The sequence below is a fragment of the Culex pipiens genome, chromosome 2 (genome assembly GCF_016801865.2).
Source record: "Culex pipiens pallens isolate TS chromosome 2, TS_CPP_V2, whole genome shotgun sequence".
Classification (NCBI taxonomy): Eukaryota; Metazoa; Arthropoda; class Insecta; order Diptera; family Culicidae; genus Culex; species Culex pipiens.
In genome coordinates, this window is record NC_068938.1 from 199,256,462 (window position 1) to 199,278,635 (window position 22,174).

Below are 22,174 nucleotides of genomic sequence, written 5' to 3' on the forward strand. Positions count from 1 at the left end.
TTAACTCTGTTTAAACATTTCTCAATAAAAATGTTCTTAGATTTGACCAATAACAAGCTTAACAACTTGAATTAAGATTTTGTTTAGCAAAGAATAAATAAAAACGTTTCCATTTATCTATGACTCAAAGGTATGACCAACTTTCAGCGAGTGGAGTGTGCTTTTTAATAATGTTAATATTTTTTCGCATCGTACAACCTACTTTCTAACTGGCTCGTAGATCGAGCAAGTTTTTACCATCGCATAACCATATACTAGTGAAACTTTTTATTTGTATCACCACTTGGAAGTGACTCAGCATATAATTTGTAAACTTTTGCTTTTGAGGTTATCTTTGAAGTTTGCTAACATTTTGCAACATTCTGTCACAGACAACAAACTTAGCAGCTAGGACAAAATAATTTGAAAATCGTGTGTAAAAACATGGCGGGCGATACGTGTTTTGCAATGTTGTTGTTTACACTTGAGAGCAGCTCGGTATAGTTGTCAAATCTCCTCTGCGACGACAGTGCCACAAACGGCTTGCCATTTTCGATAAATAACTTTTGCATGTTTTTACACAATGATGTGATCGAGCTAAAACGTCTGTTGTCCGTGATTCTGCTCGGAAATTAACAGATAAAAAAATGTAAAAGACAATAGAGCGGCTTAAACATGGTATTCTAGGATATCCCTGGAAAAATTGAGAATTGTATCTTAAGAAGCCAACTTTTATTCGATTTGTTGTATTACAGCTAAAAAAGTAGTTATCCAGCTGCTTGTAAAAGGCCGGGGTGTAAAATAAATATTGCATTATTTTATGCAATTTTATGTGATTTTACACCCTGAAATATGTAGCCCATCAGCAAGGGAAACCTACTTGACCGAAATGTTAAGCTCATATATGCGTTTATCCTTACAGCTATTCATCGGTCTGATGGCCGAGTGGGCTAAGGCGCCAGTCCTTGCTGTTGGTGCTGGGTTTGAATCCCGTCGGTTTGCAACTTTTTTTTGTGTTTGCAAAAATTGTACATGCAGCTAAGCTCAAAAGAGCACAGCGACATTGAAATATTTAACTCCTAAAATTTATCTTTAATTTAATGTTTTGCTAAATTTTGAATATTTATTGATTCCTTGAAAGAAAAAAAACCACCTCTTTGATTAGTTGAAAAAAGTGCCTATGATTTTTAATTTCTGAAAAAAAATGTTTCAGAAAGGCTTGAAAAATGTTCTATCGACTGAGAGATATTTAAATGTTTTCGTTTCTAATATTCAATATCAAAACCAATTTATCATGAATTTTCTGATCTCTTCTTATTCAAACAAAATCTTATTAAATGACAAGTTTCTAAAATAAAAAAGAATCGGACAATTTGAAAAACCGAACAATTTGAAAAATCGTGACATAAAAAATCAGTTTTTTTTCAGGGTATAGCTATTGTTTTCTGAATAGTCTTAACCAATGCCAGCCACTCTGCCAAGACATTAAATCGATCATTAAATGCCTTCTCGTGATAAGGCGTCATCCATAAAGTATGTCATGCAAAAATCGGCCAAAATTAACCCCCCCCCCCCTCCCCCCTATGTCACACTTTGTCACACAAGGTTGAACCCCCCTCAAAAAGTACGTCACATTTTACCGGACCCCCCCCCCCCTTGTTTCGATGGGATTTTTTGTAGTTTTTATTTCTTTAAACTCTCATAATTTTGGTATTTTTGCCAATTTTAATATGGAAAAAAATAAAAAGTTGTCTAATTATTCATTTTTTAGAATAAACATTGCGATATAAAAAAAACAGTTTGGAATCTTTTTAAAAATAGAACCTAGAATAATAATCAAGTATTAAAATATCTTGAAAACTGTTTTTCACAGCTTTGTATCTAATAAGTTCAAACCATTTATAGCAGTTTTCTTATGAACATCCTGCTTTCAAGCAATTTATTTTTATCGAGCAAGTATTTGCAAAATATTGAAGTTCCAGCTGAATAAAAAAAAGTGACTATATAATAATTCATAATGTGATACTTCTAAATAATAGTAAGCAAACAATTTTAGAAACAAGGATTTAATTTAATTGTGTACATTTAGAATTAATATTATGCAATATTAAAAAAAAGCCTAGCGTGACGTCACAATCTCGCAAACCCCCCTCCCCCCTTCGTCACATCTTGTCACACCTACGGTAACCCCCCCTCCCCCCTAAGAGCGTACGTACTTTATGGATGACGCCTAACGTTATCTGGGGTGACATTGATCAGGTTTCAATTTATTTTTTTGAATATAATTCAAATGTTAATACTTGTTTCAGAATTATTCAAAAAATGTACTGTGATTGTTAAAACAATTTATATGTACGGGCTTTCAAACCATTTTTGTTTCGATAGTGCTTTAAACATAGTTTCGCTAAAAAATGTTTTTTTATAAAACCTAAATAGGAATCCTTGGAAGCTATGCTTTGGTATTCTCTGTGATTCCTGCCAATTTCTTCCTAATAGTTTGCAAAGTTAGGTTAATTAAGTTGATTAACCACCATCTAACTATTACAAACCAGACACCCTACCGTTGGAGAGTAACGAACAGTACGATAGCGACTAGACAAAAGTGAGTCCCATATGATGTTTCGTTGTGTTCCCCTTGCCAATTTTGTGAATAAATTTACAGTTTCCCCTGAAGAAGACCGACAAAATCGGTCGAAACGTCGGGCAGTTTTAATATAAACATCGCTTGATTATTTTTAACCGACTGAGAAAGCCGACCAATCAGAACAGAACATTCCAGTCATAAAGCATCCATTAACTTGTTATAAAATGTATACTAGAGGTGAGCAAAACCGCTCTTTTTTTGGAGCCGCTCATTTTCGTTCGCTCATTTAAAAGAGCCGCTCTTATGAACGGCTCTTTTGCTCTCTTTTAAAAATTTGGATGAAAAAGTTTTTTTTAAAATCGTGTGATTTTATAAGTTATTTCACATTAGATTTTTACAAATTATTTGATTAAAAAAAATACTATTTGAGGGTAGATAACAAATAAGTTCAAGTTTGATCAGAATTCTAGGATATTGATTTTTTCATAGAATTTTCTAATTTCGGTACCATTCCGTTTGAATTCTTACATCTTATAATTCTTATACAAATAAAAAAAGTCACGTGGTTTATGAACGATCCCATCCACAGCAAAGAACATTGCCAAACAATTTTGAATGAAAAAAAGCCACTTTTTCAGTAAACCAATTTTGCGATTCATGTAAACATCGTAGGCAAATAGCTAAATTTGAAGTATTGCGCTTTCTGAAACGTACAGGCTCTCAAAAATAAAAATATAAGTCCCAGCAAAAGAAATGGGCGTCTTTTTTTACGAATATCCTTTTTGCTTGGTCGTCCCTTTAATCTACAAAGGTTTTAACGGAAGTCCAAATAACTCAAAACTTAAATTGATTTGAATTCAGTTGGACAAAAAAAACATTTTTTTTATTTTTTTTTTTGTAGGACAGTTTAAACATTAAATTCGAAGTTTTGCTTGAAATCCTGAAACCCCAAGCTTTACATTTTTTTCATACCATAAAAGCACTGTCGAAACAATGCCAAACCCGGAAATAATTTCCCTAATTTTTCACGTTTAATAAAACCTTTTCCACCCCAAAGCGTTTCGCCCGGAAACCACTTCAAAATCCAAACCTGAAATTGCCGTCACGCCCCCGTGGCAATTTCAGTTCAGTGACCCGAAATAACCATTAAGATGCCGCACAACAAGCTTCCGCGGGGCCCGCGGTCCGATCAGGGACGACAGATAAGACAAGTTTCTTTTTCTGGTCCTGGTGGCTAAATTTTACCCTTGAATTGGGAGGGGGCACTCTTGCATAATTTTTGTGATTATTTTTTTCTTTCAAATATACCTACTTAGTTTTCATTTTGAAATAAAATTGAGTCCAACAGAAAGTCTACCCCACCTGAGGCAATGTTATGGATGAAAACGTAAATAAGTACCGAAAGCTTGAACCAAGCAGGAAGCTGCGATGACTTCCGTTTCTCCCCGATTTTTTTTAGTCTGCCTACAATTTTACGTTGGAACAAGTTTGCTCTGTTTCCGCACTTTTTTCGTCTAGTTTTTTTCCCCGTCGCTTGTCCTATTTCAAACCACTTTCGTGTGACTAAAGTTTGCAGCTTTGGACATGATGGTGGAGGTGGAGAAAATTGTTTTATGCTTTTTTTTTTGCTCTCGCCGACTCGGAGTTTTTTTCCTCGTCTACCGTGGCAAAAGCTACTCATAAAACTGGATTTGAGGGCATTATTCAATTTGGGCCGGGAAGCTGGGCTCTGTGATCGCTGGGGTTCGCGCTACAGGATTGAACCAATAATTTTGTCCGTTTTACTGCTGGAAAGTATCGATTTTTGATTGTTACTTTTGGAATTTGGGAAGTAAGACATGGTATTTTTTTGGATTCAAATTTGGGTTGTTATAAAATTATCGTAAACACTGAGAAAATATTATTTTTTTATCCCGCCTCTAGACGGGCTTCGACTAAAATGTCGCCGGAAATCAATTTTCAACCAATTTTAAATCTTTGAAAGGCATTCTAAACTCTTAAAATTAAAGATTTTTTTTTTGGGTTTGAAATTTGACTTGTTTATGTGACTTTACCAATGTTTTTTTTTCGTAGAACAAAAGATGCTCAAAGTGAGCTCCTGAACAGGGGGATTTTTTTTTAAATTTTAAGCCTGAGAATTATTAGAATAATTAAACTGTAAAAACGCTGATTCTCCCTTTTCGAAAGTTGATCCAGATTTAATGTTGTCTTTGATTATGCTCAACAGTACTTTGAAAGATGAAGTTACACACAAAATGGGAAATAACGGAGTGATTTATAAACAAAGAGATTTTTTTCGCCCGCAAATGATGCTTGTTTTTAAATCAAATTATTTTAAGGTTGGGTCTGTAACATAACAATTTTTGATGGAGAAGACAAAAATCAGGTTGATTTTTTAATTATAAGTTTTGGCAAGGAGGTAAGAATGGAAATAAATTGGACTTTATTTAATAAATTTTGAATCTGACAAATTACGGATGAAATGGATAAAGATTTTCCTTGTTTACAACGAAATAAAAATTTAAAAAAAATTGTTTAAAACTCTGTAAAACATGCCTTATTTTTTTCAGCGATGACACAATTCTTTAATTTAGAAAAAAATAACTAGCAAAGTACTTTTGAGAAAATATCACAAGTATTTTTCTATGAATCTAAATTATGATTTATTTCAATTGACTTTGACATGTTCACGTAAGTCTATGTTCTGGGATTAGGTTTCGATAGGAAAGAAGAGTCATTGGCTCTTTTTGCATCGGTATTCGAGCTTTTAACAAAAAACTTATTTCTAAAATGCTTGAGATTGATCATATGAGCAATTCTCTACCAAAACCGGAAATGGATTTTTTTTGTATTTTATTATTTGGCTCAAACTTTGTGAGGTTTTCCCTATGACCAAAGTAGCTATTTTGTGTCATTGGTTCACCCATACAAGTCTCCATACAATTTTGGCAGCTGTCCATACAAAAATGGTCCATAAATATACAAACAGCTGTAAATGTTGAGTGAATTTTCTGATCAATTTGGTGTCTTCGGCAAAGTTGTAGGTATTGTTGAGGACTATTGAGAAGAAAAATAGGTACACGAAAAAAAAATTTGAGGATTTTTTATCAACATTTTTTTCACTAAAACTCAATTTCCCGAAATACGTATTTTTTGATTTTCGAGATTTTTTGATATGTTTAAGGGGACAAAAATCCGCAACTTTTGAGCCATAGAAAAACATGGTCAAAAAATCTGCCGCCGAGTTATGATTTTTTGAAAAATAGTGATTTTTGGAAAAAATCGAAGTTTTATGCAAAAACAAGTTTGACATTATTTTTCAATGCAAAATTAAATTTGCAATCGAAAAGTACTCTACAGATTTTTTTGGCTCCCTTTTCAAGATATAGCCACCGAAAGTTTTATTTTAGCGAAATATTTGCAGTTTTTCAATTTTTAAAAATAGTGACCATGAGTGAACATTTCTAAAAATATGTTTTTTGAGTTCAGAAAATTTGCTATAAAATTGTCTAAGAGACATTGAAGATTGCACCTCGGGTTGCTGAGATAGAGCCGCTTTAAGAAAAAGAAACACGAAAATTGAAGTTTTCTAAATCTCACCAAAACAACCCACCATTTTCTAATGACCATATCTCAGCAACTAATGGTCCGATTTTCAATGATAATACATAGAACATTCGTAAAATTTTACGATCTTTTCGAAAAAAATATTTTGAAAATTTTTAAATCAAGACTAGCATTTTAAATGGGCGTAATATTCAACTTTTCAAAAAAAAAATATTTTTAGAAGTGGTCACTCATGGTCACTATTTTTAAAAATCGTAAAACTGCAAATATTTCGCTAAAATCAAACTTTCGGTGGCTATATCTTGAAAACGGAGCCCTTTATAAAAAAATATGTAAAGTACTTTTCGATTGCAAATTCAATTTTGCATTAAAAAATAATGTCAAACTTGTTTTTGCGTAAAACTTCGATTTTTTTCCAAAAATCACTATTTCTTCAAAAAATCATAACTCGGCGGCAGATTTTTAGACCATGTTTCTCTCTGGCTCAAAAGTTGCGGATTTTTGTCCCCTAAAACATATCAAAAAATCTCGAAAATAAAAAAAAAACGAAATTTTTTTTTTTGGGAAATTGAGTTTTAGGAAAAAACAAGTTGATTAAAAAATGTGCAATTTTTTTCCGTATACCTATTTTTTTCTCAAAAGTCTTCAAGAATACCTACAACTCAAAATTTACAGCTGTTTGTATATTTATGGACCATTTTTGTATGAACAGCTGCCAAAATTGTATGGAGACTTGTATGGGTGAACCAATGACGCAAAATAGCTTATTTGGTCATAGGGAAGGCCCCCACAAAGTTTAAGTCAAATAAAAAAATACAAAAAATAAAAATGGTCGAAATCGGCCGATTTCGTAGAGAGTTGCTCATATACACGTCCTTCAAGTGCCCTAAACAAAAAATACATGAAATTTCGTTTTAATTTGAAGAAAAAAGAAAATTAGTGTCGTGGTTCTTACAAATTTTTGAAAACTCACCCACAATATTTGTATATGGGTCATTCCAGGTCAACTGAGTACACTTTTGGACTCGACCTTCACCGATTTGGACCAAATTTGGAGGAAACGTTCATCTAACGATAGTTAACAGAAATTCCAAGTTTGGTGCTGATTGGACCATCCCTCATTTTAGTTTGAGGTCTACATTGATTATTAAGTAAAATTGTCCGGGGAACACTATTTTGATAAAATAAAACAAATCAAAATATAAGCAATTGGTCAAAGCTGAATTTTCATACTTAAAACATTAAAATATAATATAAGTGGGCATTTAAGGGTTAATATTGAATTTTTATCGAATTCCTTGGACAATTTTCTATAAAATGCAACCTGTAGAAAGCCTTTTGCTCAAATAGTTGTAAAGTTTTGATAAAAAGAATTTTTTTTTAGAAAATCGTCAAAAAAGAGGGCGGTGCCAAAAACAGAGGGATGGTCCAATCAGCACCAAACTTGGGATTTCTGTTAACTATCGATAGATGAACGTTGCATCCAAGTTTGGTCCAAATCGGTGAAGGTCGAGTCCAAAAGTGTACTCATTTCGACGTCGTCGTGCTATCTTGTCGCACCCGCCATTTTGACGTTCCGAGAAAAACGCGTTTTAATGTTTGACCTTGAACAATAACAAACACGTTTTGTTTGGCTCACCATTCTGTGCATTGTCCCAAAGTTTGGTTGAAGTTGGTTGCTGGAGTTCCGAGTTATAATTACAAATGTTTATGGTAGTCTAGCTTGTACGTGCGACAAACGCATCCTGACTTTCCAGGCCTGAAATCCCTTTGGCCTTTTGTCGCACTTACATCAATTTTCATGGAGTGACAAGATAGCACGACAAGATTGAAACTACTTTCATATGTAAAGTGACAAAAATGCACGGAGTTTTTTCGGTTTTTGTTGAATATCTCAGGATTGAAATCGAATTTTGGGGATCTGTGAAGGTCAAAAGGTGAGGCATTGTGAGCTGTACAAAATGGCGTTCTTAACTCAATTTGGCCCAAAATGCACGTACGACAAGTTAGCACGATGGCGACGATTTGCCCTGGAATGACCCATATTGCAACAGAATGATTATTTTGATATTTTGATTTATAGAGTACTTGTTTGGTAACTGGGTGTTGTTCATGTTCAATAAACAATTTTCAAACATTTTGAAAAAGACATTTGAATTGAAAACATGACGAAAATCGCAAAACTTTGGGGCGGTGCCACAAAAGAAAGGGTTGTCCAATTTGGTTCAAAATCGGGGGTCATAAATGTTTTGATAATATCAATAGGTCACCTAAATTTGAACTTGATCAGAAAAAGTCGATTTCAAATTTGTACTTTTTTGTGTACAGTTGAGTTGAGCGTTTACAGATAAAAGCGTTCTTCTCGGAAAACTGTGTTTTTCGAAAAATGTTTATTCTGGGAAATGTCCATTTCAGTTAACTTTTCTTCCGAAAAATGGAATTCCAGGTATGGTCAAACAATTGAATAATAAAGTCTGTTTTAGCATAGGTATACTGCCGTTCTACGCATAATTGTCCAATGTCATTTTTGGACGATTTTGACTTTTTGACATTTTTATGTTTAGTTTGTCGTATACTTTTAAAAAACACATAAAATCTAGTACTTTGTTCGGAAACTCATCAAAAACAATACCAAGTCTGTTTGTCCCATCGTTACACTTCTACGCATAATTGTCCCACCATGTATTTTCTTACACGGAATCATTAGTTTTACTAAGCATTATGCTTTGATTACCTATTGTATAGCAAGAGGATCATAAATAAGAGTGATTAAATACTAACTGGGGCGATTAGGGACACATAGGACGGATAGGAACCCACGGGACAATTATGCGTAGAAACAAAGAAATCGATCGAAAAATTTCAAAGGCGTTTTTCTCAGTTGCACTTTTTTGAACATGGGACAATTATGCGTAGAACGGCAGTATAGTCAACTCAAAAATCAGAATAGTGTCGGAAATTATTACTATCCGATACAATTACTGAAAATTTGAACATTTAATCACTTAAATGAGTGCCATAATGAACTTAAAAGCAAAAAAGCAGAGCAATTCACTTTAACAATCCCCGGGTCTTTTGTGATCTCTGTTGCAAGTTTCTGCTCATTTCTAGGCGTCCGAAGGTTATGTGTGGTGAGTCACCCAAAACCTCTTTTACGCAATTGGACCGACGTTTTACTTCCCCATCCGATTGAAGGCTTAAAAGCAATAAAAATCAAATTATTCACTTTACAGAACTGGTAATTTTGATAATGTGATTAGGCCATTTGTTCGTCACTTTCAAATGATAGGAAATGTAAATATTTTCAATACGTAATTGAATTGTAAAAACAAAACATTACAGCCTTACTGATAGATGGATTGAGAACAGCATTTTGGCCAATGATCCTGTTCAAGGGCACCCTTTTGACTATTGGCTTGCGTTGGCAGGCCAACCTAATCGGATTATCTGGATTGATTTTCCCCGGTAAAAGTGCGCTGTAAAGTGTATCCACAAGTTGGGAGGCCAATTCAGTCGAAAAAAAACCGTTGAAATATTGCCGATTTGCCCAGATTTTAGGCAAGCTCTGCTGATATGGCATGGTTTAAGGGTGGTTTATTGGTTGACCGGTTACTTTAAGAATTTATGAACGATATGGGATTTTTCACCCTCAGTTTACTTGAGCAAGAAAATATTTTTTTGAAATTTGAGTTGCGAAATAATTCAAATATTTCAGAAAAAATGCTCAAGAGTCTCAACACAAGACAAAAAACCAACCCACTACCCGCTACCTCAAACTGGAATGTCACTCCAGAACAACCACTTATGGATGCTCTCCCAACTCCCGTTAAAAAGCGTCACCGGCGGGAGAAAATTGAATTTAATTGAATGCGCTAATGTGAATTTTCCGGAACCGTGCTCTTCTTGCCGCGGTGACGCGAAACAGGAACAACATACGTCACACTCGTTTGTGACGCTCTGACGTAAAAAAAAAAGGTTATAAAATTATCATCGTCGTTTAACGTAATTAAGAAACCGGGGGGTGGGTTTGAACCATACACGCTACTGGCATGTATCACCTCTTTGGTGTAAAAAGTCAGAGACAAATAGAGACTTTAATTTTTTTAGACTTTTTAAGTAGCTTAATTTTGAACATTAATCAAAACACATTTGCTCTGAGGTTTTTTTTACACAATTGCACCTCTATTTTTCTGTGACTCTATAAAGATTAAAGAAGGTGACATGACGTATGTCATCACAGCGATACAACATACAACTTTAATGAAAGCTGGAAAAGCTCGTGTTGACAACGTTTCCGGTTCCATTCATTGATTAGTTCCCGGTCCTGGGGCGATTCCAATCGATGATAACAGATCTGCTACCGGTTTGGATCCACGCACCAGCAGTTGTGGGTGGCGTCTATCACCGATTCTTGGCACGTTTCGTTTGGTCCCCGGTGGAAAATCGATGGCTCATAAATCAGGCCAAGTTCGCTAATAACTCTGAACGGTGAAAGTTGGGGGGTCGAGTGGAGGTGTGATTGGCGAAGAGTTATAGATTGAATCATGTTGCGCCGTCGTCCCCCCTGGGCGATTTGCTCACTTTGGTTTTTATTTATTGTGGGGTCGACTACGTGGAAGATCGAGCTCTGCTGATAAGTGGTTTTGGCCGGTGTTTCAGAGAGGTGTGAAAGGGAGACACTTTTTCCCCTGGGGAGCAGTTATGAGTGCTTTTGTAATTGAATCCTAGACTTTGGTGGGCAAAAAAAGCACTTAAAATGCTTGAAAATTTGAAAGGATCTAATACACTTTGACGAATGTTGTTCGCGATTTGCAGTTAAATCAATATTTTGCTTTTGATTTACACTTTTTTTAACAGACTTAAATGGAACACAATATTTCTCGATTGTAGGACAAATGATCAAATGACTAAAAATCAAAGGGACAAAATGAAATTCTTACGCGATAGTTCAAAGATTTTTTTTTCAATATTAGTATCTTAAATCTCAAGGAACTCTGGCAACTTTCGGCTTTGCAAAACTAACTTAAACCTTTGAATCAACTACTTATTTTGTTAGAATAACAATTCAACCGTATTTATCCTCAAAATATAACTACAATTTCTTCCTTGAGGCACTGCTCGAGCTAGTTTGATTTCACTATCAAACAACAATATTGATTCTGCTGAATAAAGGACCAGATAAGCTCTTGGAATACGCGTCACCAAGCATTTCCTGCATCCGACCATTATGACCAGCGTTGTCACTGTGCGTACGGTGCTGAAATCCACAGTTCAGAGGGTGTCACCACTCACTATCTTTTGGCGGCACGTGTACATTAGGGTGATGTTGCATGCATATCTATAGTGTACAAACAAATTTAAAACGCTACGCGGAAAGATAAATTTGATCTAATTTCTTCAAAATGCTCAAATAAAACTTTGAAAACATTTGTCAAAAATTCAATTATTTCGAGCAACCCTAGTGTAAATCCTGTCCTGTCGATAACATGGATATCATCCCAAAACGCACCACAAATGTTGGCTTTCCCTATGTTATGTTACCACGCCAAATACACTGACTCACGAGGTTTGACCATCCCCCATTTACCCCTTGGGAAAGCTCGCCCGCAAAGATGAGACAACTGTGTGGACACTAATGGATGCGGCGGATCACTCCGGTGGTGTGTCGGTGATGAGTGAGTTCTGTTGTGGCTTCGGGGCTGTGGGTCAGTTAATTTAATTGAATTTGGCTTGTCGAGGAGATGTTAGACGCTTGGCGTTAATTACAGCTATGTCAGTTGGGTTTTGGTATGGTTGGTGGCATTTGAACTGATTTGTAATTATAAATTGAGTTCGTAGGAGATCAACTCCTAGGATTTGACTGGAACTCTGAAATGTTTATATGTAACTGGATTTTACCTTCTAGAAGCATTAGCTCCTTCAGGTTCAGGCAATACTTCTAAATTCAGCTCAAAAGTTCTCTTAAAAATACAAAAATACAAAAATACAAAAATACAAAAATACAAAAATACAAAAATACAAAAATACAAAAATACAAAAATACAAAAATACAAAAATACAAAAATACAAAAATACAAAAATACAAAAATACAAAAATACAAAAATACAAAAATACAAAAATACAAAAATACAAAAATACAAAAATACAAAAATACAAAAATACAAAAATACAAAAATACAAAAATACAAAAATACAAAAATACAAAAATACAAAAATACAAAAATACAAAAATACAAAAATACAAAAATACAAAAATACAAAAATACAAAAATACAAAAATACAAAAATACAAAAATACAAAAATACAAAAATACAAAAATACAAAAATACAAAAATACAAAAATACAAAATACAAAAATACAAAAATACAAAAATACAAAAATACAAAAATACAAAATACAAAAATACAAAAATACAAAAATACAAAAATACAAAAATACAAAAATACAAAAATACAAAAATACAAAAATACAAAAATACAAAAATACAAAAATACAAAAATACAAAAATACAAAAAAAAACAAAAATACAAAAATACAAAAATACAAAAATACAAAAATACAAAAATACAAAAATACAAAAATACAAAAATACAAAAATACAAAAATACAAAAATACAAAAATACAAAAATACAAAAATACAAAAATACAAAAATACAAAAATACAAAAATACAAAAATACAAAAATACAAAAATACAAAAATACAAAAATACAAAAATACAAAAATACAAAAATACAAAAATACAAAAATACAAAAATACAAAAATACAAAATACAAAAATACAAAAATACAAAAATACAAAAATACAAAAATACAAAAATACAAAAATACAAAAATACAAAAATACAAAAATACAAAAATACAAAAATACAAAAATACAAAAATACAAAAATACAAAAATACAAAAATACAAAAATACAAAAATACAAAAATACAAAAATACAAAAATACAAAAATACAAAAATACAAAAATACAAAAATACAAAAATACAAAAATACAAAAATACAAAAATACAAAAATACAAAAATACAAAAATACAAAAATACAAAAATACAAAAATACAAAAATACAAAAATACAAAAATACAAAAATACAAAAATACAAAAATACAAAAATACAAAAATACAAAAATACAAAAATACAAAAATACAAAAATACAAAAATACAAAAATACAAAAATACACAAATACAAAAATACAAAAAAAAATACAAAAATACAAAAATAATTGAAGGTAATTGAAGGTGTTGTGGCTATGCTATGTGCTATGCATGCTGAATTGGTTTTACCGAGATTTTTTTTTAAATGAATCTTCAACATCAAACACCCAGAACTAAAACTTTCAACTATTACTTCCTTAAGTCACCATCAAAGTACCTCTCCGAACCGTCCAGCGCAGAAACTTCTGCAATTATGTTCCGAAGATCTTTGGTCGCAATAGTCGACAGCAAAAAAAAATGCCTCAATACAATGTTCAACGCTGTGGTCCATCTGAAGCCGAGTCGTTTGAACTTACGAAAACTTAACGCCATAAAAATGAGAAAAAAAAATCATCGCAAACTTTCCCTGCTCTGCAGTAATTTTAATGAGACGGAATCATCAAAGGTACGAACCAAGCTGCTCGCCAATTCTTCACTTCAACCAAGAACTTTCAACTGTCAAGAAAGCGAACCATCGTCACGTTTGCGCCGTTTGAACTGCTTCAATTGAGTCGGAAAGTTTGGCCAACTTTGCGTTTAGCATAATTTTTCCCGTAATGGCACCTTGTGTTGCGAACTTTGCTGGCTCAAGTTTTGACCAAAGTTTTTTCAGGCGCGCGCTTTTCTGCGTTTTGAATAATGAGCGAGCAGCAACAACAGCAACAGCCGTCAGGCAAAGAGCTGGAAAGCTGGATGGGTACTGATTATGCATTCAGCAAAAGCTTGCTCTCCGGCAAGCAATGAGAATTATGCGTTGTTTGTTAAACATGATAAGTTTTATGGTTGAAAGAAAGGAAAAAGTTTGTGTAGTAAAATCTAAGAAGTCTGCTTAATAAAGTCAACCGTAACTGGTTTAGCTTGGAGACAAGTAAGAGTTTTTGTTTCAGTTTAGAAATTTAGTGAAAATCCGATTTATATTAGATTTATAAAAGCTGTGGTGAGTTTTAAACAGCCGTGGTGAGTTTCCAATCATTCAAATTGACCGTTAAATGGTTCATTTATTGACTATAAAAGAGATTCACGTTTATTTGTCTTTGGTTTGACTGAAAATACAGCAATTCCAAATTCCTTGGCCGACAAAATTAAACCCTTTTATGGTCATTAGGGTGACCTACGCTGAGTTAGGGTGATCAAAAATTAAAATTTTCATTTTTCGCAAAAACTAAATTTTTTCGTCCGATTTTAGCTCACTTATACGCAAATGGGAGATGTTATGATAAAATAGTTTACAGTTTTAAAGATAAAACCAAACATTTCAAAAAACAATCGAAAATGTGTTTCTATATTGACAAACTACTCTAACTCAATTAAAGGCAAACTCTAACTCAATTCAACTGTTGAATTCCAGATTGACCGATCTCGATGCCACTTTGCTCCCCCTATAGGTAAGTTTGTTAGTGCCCCAACTTGTTTACAATTATGAAACCACAACGTCGCCCTAACTCCATTAGTCCATTTGTCCTTCCAATTTATTTCAACCGCGGAAACCGCTACCCATCATGTCCACATATTCGCAAATGCAGTTATTTGGCGGGAGAAAATTGCATTTTGACCGAAAATGAAAACAACTGTAAACAATCTGTCCAAAATGTGAATTCGGGGGAATTCCGTTATTTGATTGCATGATTGAACTTTTTTTCAGCTCAGTCACGAATGGAATTCATGTATGAAGGAGACATTAAGCTATTCAACCAGATCAAAGGGTAGTTCTTTTTTTTTGTGGTGGTAAATTTTGTTTATTTGGAAACGGATTTTTTCAGTATTTTTGCAGTATTTATGCACAACACCTGGCAATGTCTATCAAGCTGCAGCCTGACATGCAAATGAAAACCAGTTCATTTGCTTACTGATTTGCTATGTCTACACCAAATACGAAAATGTGAATCATTTCCGTTCGAAATCATAAACGACCATGCGTCCCCATCGATGAGTAAAATTTCGTGTCATGCTTGACTCAGCCAGGTTCAGGGCAACGTTTAAGAATTTACTACAAACAGAAAAACAAAATCGTAAATCAAAGTGAGAAAAATTGTACGGTCCAGCGAGAATCGTTTGATTTTTCCCTCCCTCATCCCTCACCCATTCTATGGAACCAGTAAAAGGCAACGAACATCAACAACAAAAAAAAAGTCACCCGTCAGCTTGCGAACGTAAAACACTTTCTGGCATAAACAGTTTCCCGCCAGCTCGACTGTTTGGGTTGGACCGTATCGCGTACCATGAACCATCTGAATCTACGTCCGCTGCTTTGTGGACTGTGTTGGCCTGCTTTCAGCACATTATGCTACACGAGAAGGTAAACTGAACTAATTGACCGGTCAAACAACTTTGGTTTTGTTTGAAATTCTAGATTTTTTTAAGTTCATAAAAGAATTAATTTAAAAGATATTTTTTATCTTGTTGTGCTTTGTAAAGTATGCTGAGAAAAACGCGTTTTGTGTTCATCACAACATTTTAGCCATTTTGTTTTTCATATCGGTAGCCAAAACTAAACACTATTTTAGTGAAATTCAAGTTTTGGAACATCATCTAGATGGACAGAAATCCTGATAGCTTATCCGGTAACTCTTTGTTGTCGAATTTGTAAACACTGCAATGTTTCCGAAATTGTGTTTTTAAAATCGACATTGTTGCTTGAAATTGAATTTTTTTTTGACGATTTTGGAAAAAATCGATGTTTACATAAAGTTACCGGATTAGCGTACAGGATTTCTATTCGTGTACCTACTGGAGCAAAAATCTAGCTTTTGTCAAAAGTGGATATTAGCCGTTTCTTCAATGATGGGTAGTACATCAGTTGTTAACCTCCATTAAAGACTTGAATTTTATGGGTTACAGATTTTACTCTGTTCTCAAGATACTGCTATTTGATGGGAGTGGCCGATTTTGTGCATTTTAATTGTTTGTAATTTTTGATTGGCTCTAATTTGTTGGGGACCATTTTATTTTTGATGGGTATAAAATGGATGAAAAATTACATGTTAATATTGTTTTATAGAGCAATTCCAGCTCAAATCAGGAATTTTTCTGGTACTTTTGTACCCGACCTTCTCCGATTTCAATGAAACTTTGTAGACATGTTATCCTAGGCATATATAAGCCATTTTTGTGAGGGCCTCGTGGCGCGGTGGTTAGCGGCTTCGGCTGCCGATCCCTAAGTTGCTATGGGGCGCGGGTTCGATTCCCGCGTTATCCTCCTGGCCTTCTATCGGATGGAAAAGTAAAACGTCGGTCCATTTGCGTAAAAGAGGTTTTGGGTGACTCACCACACATAACCTTCGGACGCCTAGAAATGAGCAGAAGCTTGCAACAGAGCCCACAAAAGACCAGGGGGTCGTTAAAGTGGATTGCTTTGCTTTGCTTTGCATGTTTTTCACATTTTCTGCTATAAAATGGTACCAATATCATTTAAATTGTAAAAAAAATGCGTAGAGGCATTTCTTTTTTCGTTAACAATATAGGCAATGTTAGTAAAAACACAGCCAAAGTTGAGCCCTAGAAAAATGACATTTTTAAAAACATTGGCAAGGTCATATAAAACGAGTAAAACTTCCAATCCATGAATTTTCTAAAATTTCAAGAGTTCTTCTTTCAAATGCTTTTAAAAGGTAAAAAATTGGTTGAAAAGTGGATTTTTGGCGATACTCTTAATCGAAACCCGCCTAAAGGCGGGGTTGGATTGTAGAGTCATTGAAGATTGACCCCTGGTTGCTGAAATACAGCGAATAAAAGATAAAAAAAAACAAGAAAATTTAAGTTTTTTAAGTCTCATCCAAACAGCATTTTATAACCTAGTATCAATATCTCAGAAACAAATGGTCTTATTTTCAATGTCAAAAAATGACACACTTGTGAATGATCTGTTCCTTTTGATAAAAATATTGTTGAAATTTTGAAATCATCTGTAACATTTCAAAAGGTTTGATATGTTGGTTTTTATTCAAAATTTAAAAATATATTTTTCGAAAAATCACACTTTTTCAAAATATTTATAACTTGACGCAAATTTTTCATCCATTTTTTTCTAGGGCTTAAAATTGTATAAATACACAGCAAAAATAAGTTGAATTTAGGAATGTTGAAAATTTGTTGGTATTCAACTAAAAATCATATTCAATTCCCTTTTTTTGAGTTATAAATATTACCTTAAAAATGTGTAAAAATGTGAACCTGATGAAAATTTACTAGAAACTGTTAAACATACATCAGTTTCTGATGTTATATTACACATTTCTTGTAGAGCTGTCCGCTTTGTAAGCGGATGATTCTGGGTTCGATTCCCATCTGCTGCAACCTTCCATCGGATGAGGAAGTAAAATGTCGGTCCCGGCCTTGGTTGTTAGGCCGTTAAGTCATTCCAGGTGTAGGAGTCGTCTCCATACCATAAGTACAAACAACACACTAAACCAAGCCTACTCCGGTGGAATCGCTGGCGGCGGTTGGACTCGCAATCCGAAGGTCGTCAGTTCAAACACTGGGGTGGAAGGTTCCTTGGAGTAAAAGAGGTTTGGGTGCTTTCCCCATTCAAGCCTTCGGACTCCTAGGTTCGAGCAGAAACTTGCAATAGAGACCACAAAAGACCCGGGGGTCGTTAATGTGGATGGTTTGATGTAGAGCTGGGACTTCGGATATCCGGATAATTTACATTTTTTTTCTATATTAAATCAGATTGTGGTTTGGTTGAGCGTTTTAGCAGAATGCATTACTGTGAATACAAAGAGACGAGTTGTTCCTTTTAATTCCGCTATATATTTTTAATATCTTGACAGATACGTATTTTGTCTACTACTTGCAGACTTCATCAGTGTTCTGTTCTCGACTAACAGAACACTGATGAAGTCTGCAAGTAGTAGACGAAATACGTATCTGTCAAGATATTAAAAATATATAGCGGAATTAAAAGGAACAACTCGTCTCTTTGTATTCACATTAAATCAGATATTATTTTTTTAATCAAACCAAATCAAAAGATATATACGAAACCCGTATCAGATCTGAAAATTATTTGGATAAAAAGATTTGATGAACCCAAAATGGATTTAAAAATAAAAACGTAACGGATTGGATAGTTTTTCGGATAATAGTTTTCGGCCATAAATCATGTGATACAAAATTAGAGATCTTTTGTAAACCTGTAAAATTATTTTGTTTCATCTTTATGTCACCCCACAGTCATGAGACAAAGATGGCTTGTTTAAGTTAGTTCATTTTCTTATAGAATTATTAATTCTGCAAATTATCCGGATATCTGAAGTCCCAGCTCTAAATTCTTGACACAAAATCTGCTACGATTTCTTGAGGAATTTTATCATCATTTATTTCTGTGTATATACATTTCTGAAAATTTTAAGTTTTATTATAAAATATCACAAAATATCGGCATTTTTTTCAAAAGCCGTTTATTTTGGTTTTTATCTGTTGAAATTTAAAGTTTACGCTTTTTATATAATTTGAAAAAAATAGATCACTGATAACGGGTGGGCACCTATGCTTATGCCTAATTTGAAAAATATAGATCACTGATATGTTCACAAGAATAGACAATTTTCAAACACAAAAACATTTAAAAAATACCTCAATATATTTATATTTATCTCGTGTACAAATGTTTGATTAAATTTTGTTTGGAATTTTGGACATTAAATGGAATCGAGACACCAGATGTCTTTAAAATTTTGAGCTGTTTTTTTTTAAATAAACTTGGTGTAGCGCAAAAATCGAGGCTAAAACTCATACTAGCCGAAGTTAGTTTATTCATCAAAACCCTTATTTTGTTTTAAGAAAATCATTGAAATACATATTTTTTCAATGACTATCTTTTTAAAGCGTTTGCTCGTTTTGCACAGTCGCTATTTCAATCTGCATTTTTTTTTTTGTTTCGTCAAGGTTGCTCTACGTGGTGTACCACGTGCAGCAGGGAAAGAGCATCACACCAGCACAGCAGCAGCGTGGTGACCTTAGTGACTTCATCCAAGCGTGCTAGTTTACTGATTCGCAGCGAAACTTTACTGCATAAAGGATTTTGAAAATCCTGGAACTTATGGCTATGGAAACCAGTTTTGTTGCATAGACGAAAGGATTTTTTTTGGAAACAATGTTTATGGGAACAAAAATTCCACATTTCACAAAAAAAAACAATACTCGGCATAACACCTTCCTCAACAAAGTGTACGATGAAATTCAGATTTTTTTTGGTGTTTCATCAATCCTTTCGAATGGTCTTCCCTCTGCTAAAAAAAAAGCTCCAAAGCGTAGTTCGTTATTTCGGACCGGATTTTTTTTGCAGCTCTCCAGCTGTGAAACCGTTTGTTATGATGGTTGGTTGGTGGGTTGGTTATGGTGATGGTGTGATCATAAACAGATGCACTGTTGCACCAGCAGCAGCAGCAGCATCATCAGCAGCACCAGTGCAGTGATGGTGTCCATCAAGGATTCGGGGTGAATGCTGAGCGAGTACTAAACTGCATCTCGATGCACAAATTGAATATTCATACTGGTGGGGGCTGATGCTGGTGGAGTAAATGTTTTCCGAGGCTGAATTAAACCCCGATCATGAATTATTCTGGACAGAGAGCGATGGCCTGAAATGGTCGCTGGCATGCTGGAAATGTGTCACCAAATAACGTTTCAAAATGTAATGTCGATTTCAACGGGATGTCGATGCTTGAATCGATTATGACGCGGGGAAGTGATTTGTGAAAATGTGGGTCCGAATTGAATTTTCCTGTTGATTTCATAAGCGTTGATATGCTAGAGGAATTAAATTTTTTGTTAATGTAGCTGCTTGGTCAATTAACTTTCGATTTCGAAAGCGATTTAATTTTATTGGCGTTTAACTGCCAATACGATAATTTTTTTCTGTTTAGGGCTCAATATATTATGTGTTTACTAATTTTGAACAAATACCTTTCTCAAAAAGCATTTTAACCATCAGTGCAGTATCGCATATAATCAACAAGTTTTAAGGTATCTGGTCGTGACCATCAAAAATGTAGATATTTATTTAAAATTCAAATAATTTCAAAACAAAAACATTCTGATGTTTATACATTTTGCGGTATTTCATAATATCAACAAAAAAAATTCATATCAATAAAATAAATTACGCAGGGACATAGGTCAATCAACAAGATAAACATCGTATCCTCCAACTAGACCACTAGGAAAAGAGAGGTCCTTTTTGTAGTCTACTACACAGAAAAAAATATTCCTGTAAATTTACATCATTTTTCATGTACCAAAAGGTATCATGATAAATGATGTATATTTACATTAGATACATTGGAAATTTACATGCTTTTTATTGTAAATGTTTCGAATAAAAATATGGTGGGATCGTGTAAATTTCCAATGAAAATAATGTAAATTTACCGAAGAAAAAAAATTTTTTTGCTCCGCTGGATCTAAATCCGCTTTTATATCGGATTTTAAATCCAACGGAGCAAAACCAGTAATATTTCTAATGAAATTACAATTTTAATTAATCTCCTTAATTTTATAGCATTAATTGTAAAATAAAAGGCTTAACCTTCAAATAAAGCTACGGTATACGGTATACCAACTTTTCAATAGTCTTACTGAGTGCAAGTCATCTTTCGACCCAGATTGTGTTAGCCCGACACAAGTTCCGTTGTCTCCTACAAATTTAAAGGCCGGTTTTTGCAATGGGAGCTCAACTTGATCCTTGCACACGCCAATCACTCGGGGTTGTTGTGTCGAGCATCAAGAAATATGAGGAGCGCCACGTTTACGCGTCCAAACTGTCTTCAAGGATGGTCAACAGTCTGATTTTGATTTTGCGCGAGGCGTAGATTGGCGATTCCGCCATACTCACGCATGCACCTAAAAAGTGAAAAAAGAAAAAGCTTTTAAGTTTTGGTTTGTGAAGCAAACAACAAATTAACTTACCTCCGAACGTCAGCGTCTGGATGTCTGTGTGATTCAAAAGGATCTGGCAACGATTTAGTATGACCTGCGACGACACTCGGCTTGCATTCTACCTTGCCTGCGACGGTGGTGGCCTTCATGCCGCTGGTCACACTCTGGGTCCCAGGTTACGCTGTAGGATCGCCCTTTGCCCGTCGTAATAAGCGAACAGCGGACGGACGGACGGATAGCGGTCGTCGCACCACTGGGTCAAATCTTCCTCTTGCATCACAAGGGCTCAAAGTAAGGGCACCAGCCGTGATCCCGCGGTCGAAATCGACCGGGGTGATCTTCAGTAGGAAGGGTGCAGCATTTCCTAGTTTAACAGACCCACCTTGGCCACCTTAATGGTATAGTCGATTTGATGCAGCCGGCTCCGGGGACACTGAAAATTTTGACAAAATTCTGCATTTAATACCTGAGTCTAAATTTTCCTCCTCTGACGAATGAAGCCACTTTTTGTTGGTGCTGTGTTGACATTCTGTTTTGCATTACGGTCCTGCCAAAGGAGCAATGCAAGTAACGGTGCAGGTGCAGTGTGAAAATCATAAAGTGGCGCTGGCAAAATATGAAATAAATATAAGACATACAAACATTGATAACTTCAAGCAAAACAATGTAAACGGGTCAACGTGACTCCATAAACAAAGAGTGTATACTACTTACGACAGTGAATTTTACATTAGGATACACTCGTTGTTTACAAACACGCATTACCTAGCATATTAGATTATTTTGCTTGAGTTTTAAATTAAATTGAACTCATCTCAAATTGAAGTGACGAATGACCTCTCTAGGTTAAAGTCACGTTAATAAAATAAACAACAACATCTCAAATTGAGATCAATATTCAAAACTATCGTAGCTTCGATTGTAGCGTGAATATTATCAACATATCTACACAATTTTTAAACAAT

General features: G+C 34.3%; 1 protein-coding gene across 3 annotated transcripts in view; it reads left to right on the plus strand.

Annotated features, from left to right (window-relative positions):
• LOC120431713 (orexin/Hypocretin receptor type 1-like) overlaps positions 1–22,174 on the plus strand; it is a 276,085-nt gene that overhangs the window by 58,874 nt on the left and 195,037 nt on the right. For 2 of the 3 annotated variants that reach the window (XM_052707482.1, XM_052707485.1), the window contains exon 2: positions 14,680–14,716. The exons of the other annotated variant lie outside the window; for it this stretch is intronic. The gene's annotated coding sequence lies outside the window, so the exon portion shown is untranslated. The remainder of the gene's footprint in view (positions 1–14,679; positions 14,717–22,174) is intronic. 3 annotated transcript variants of the gene reach the window in all.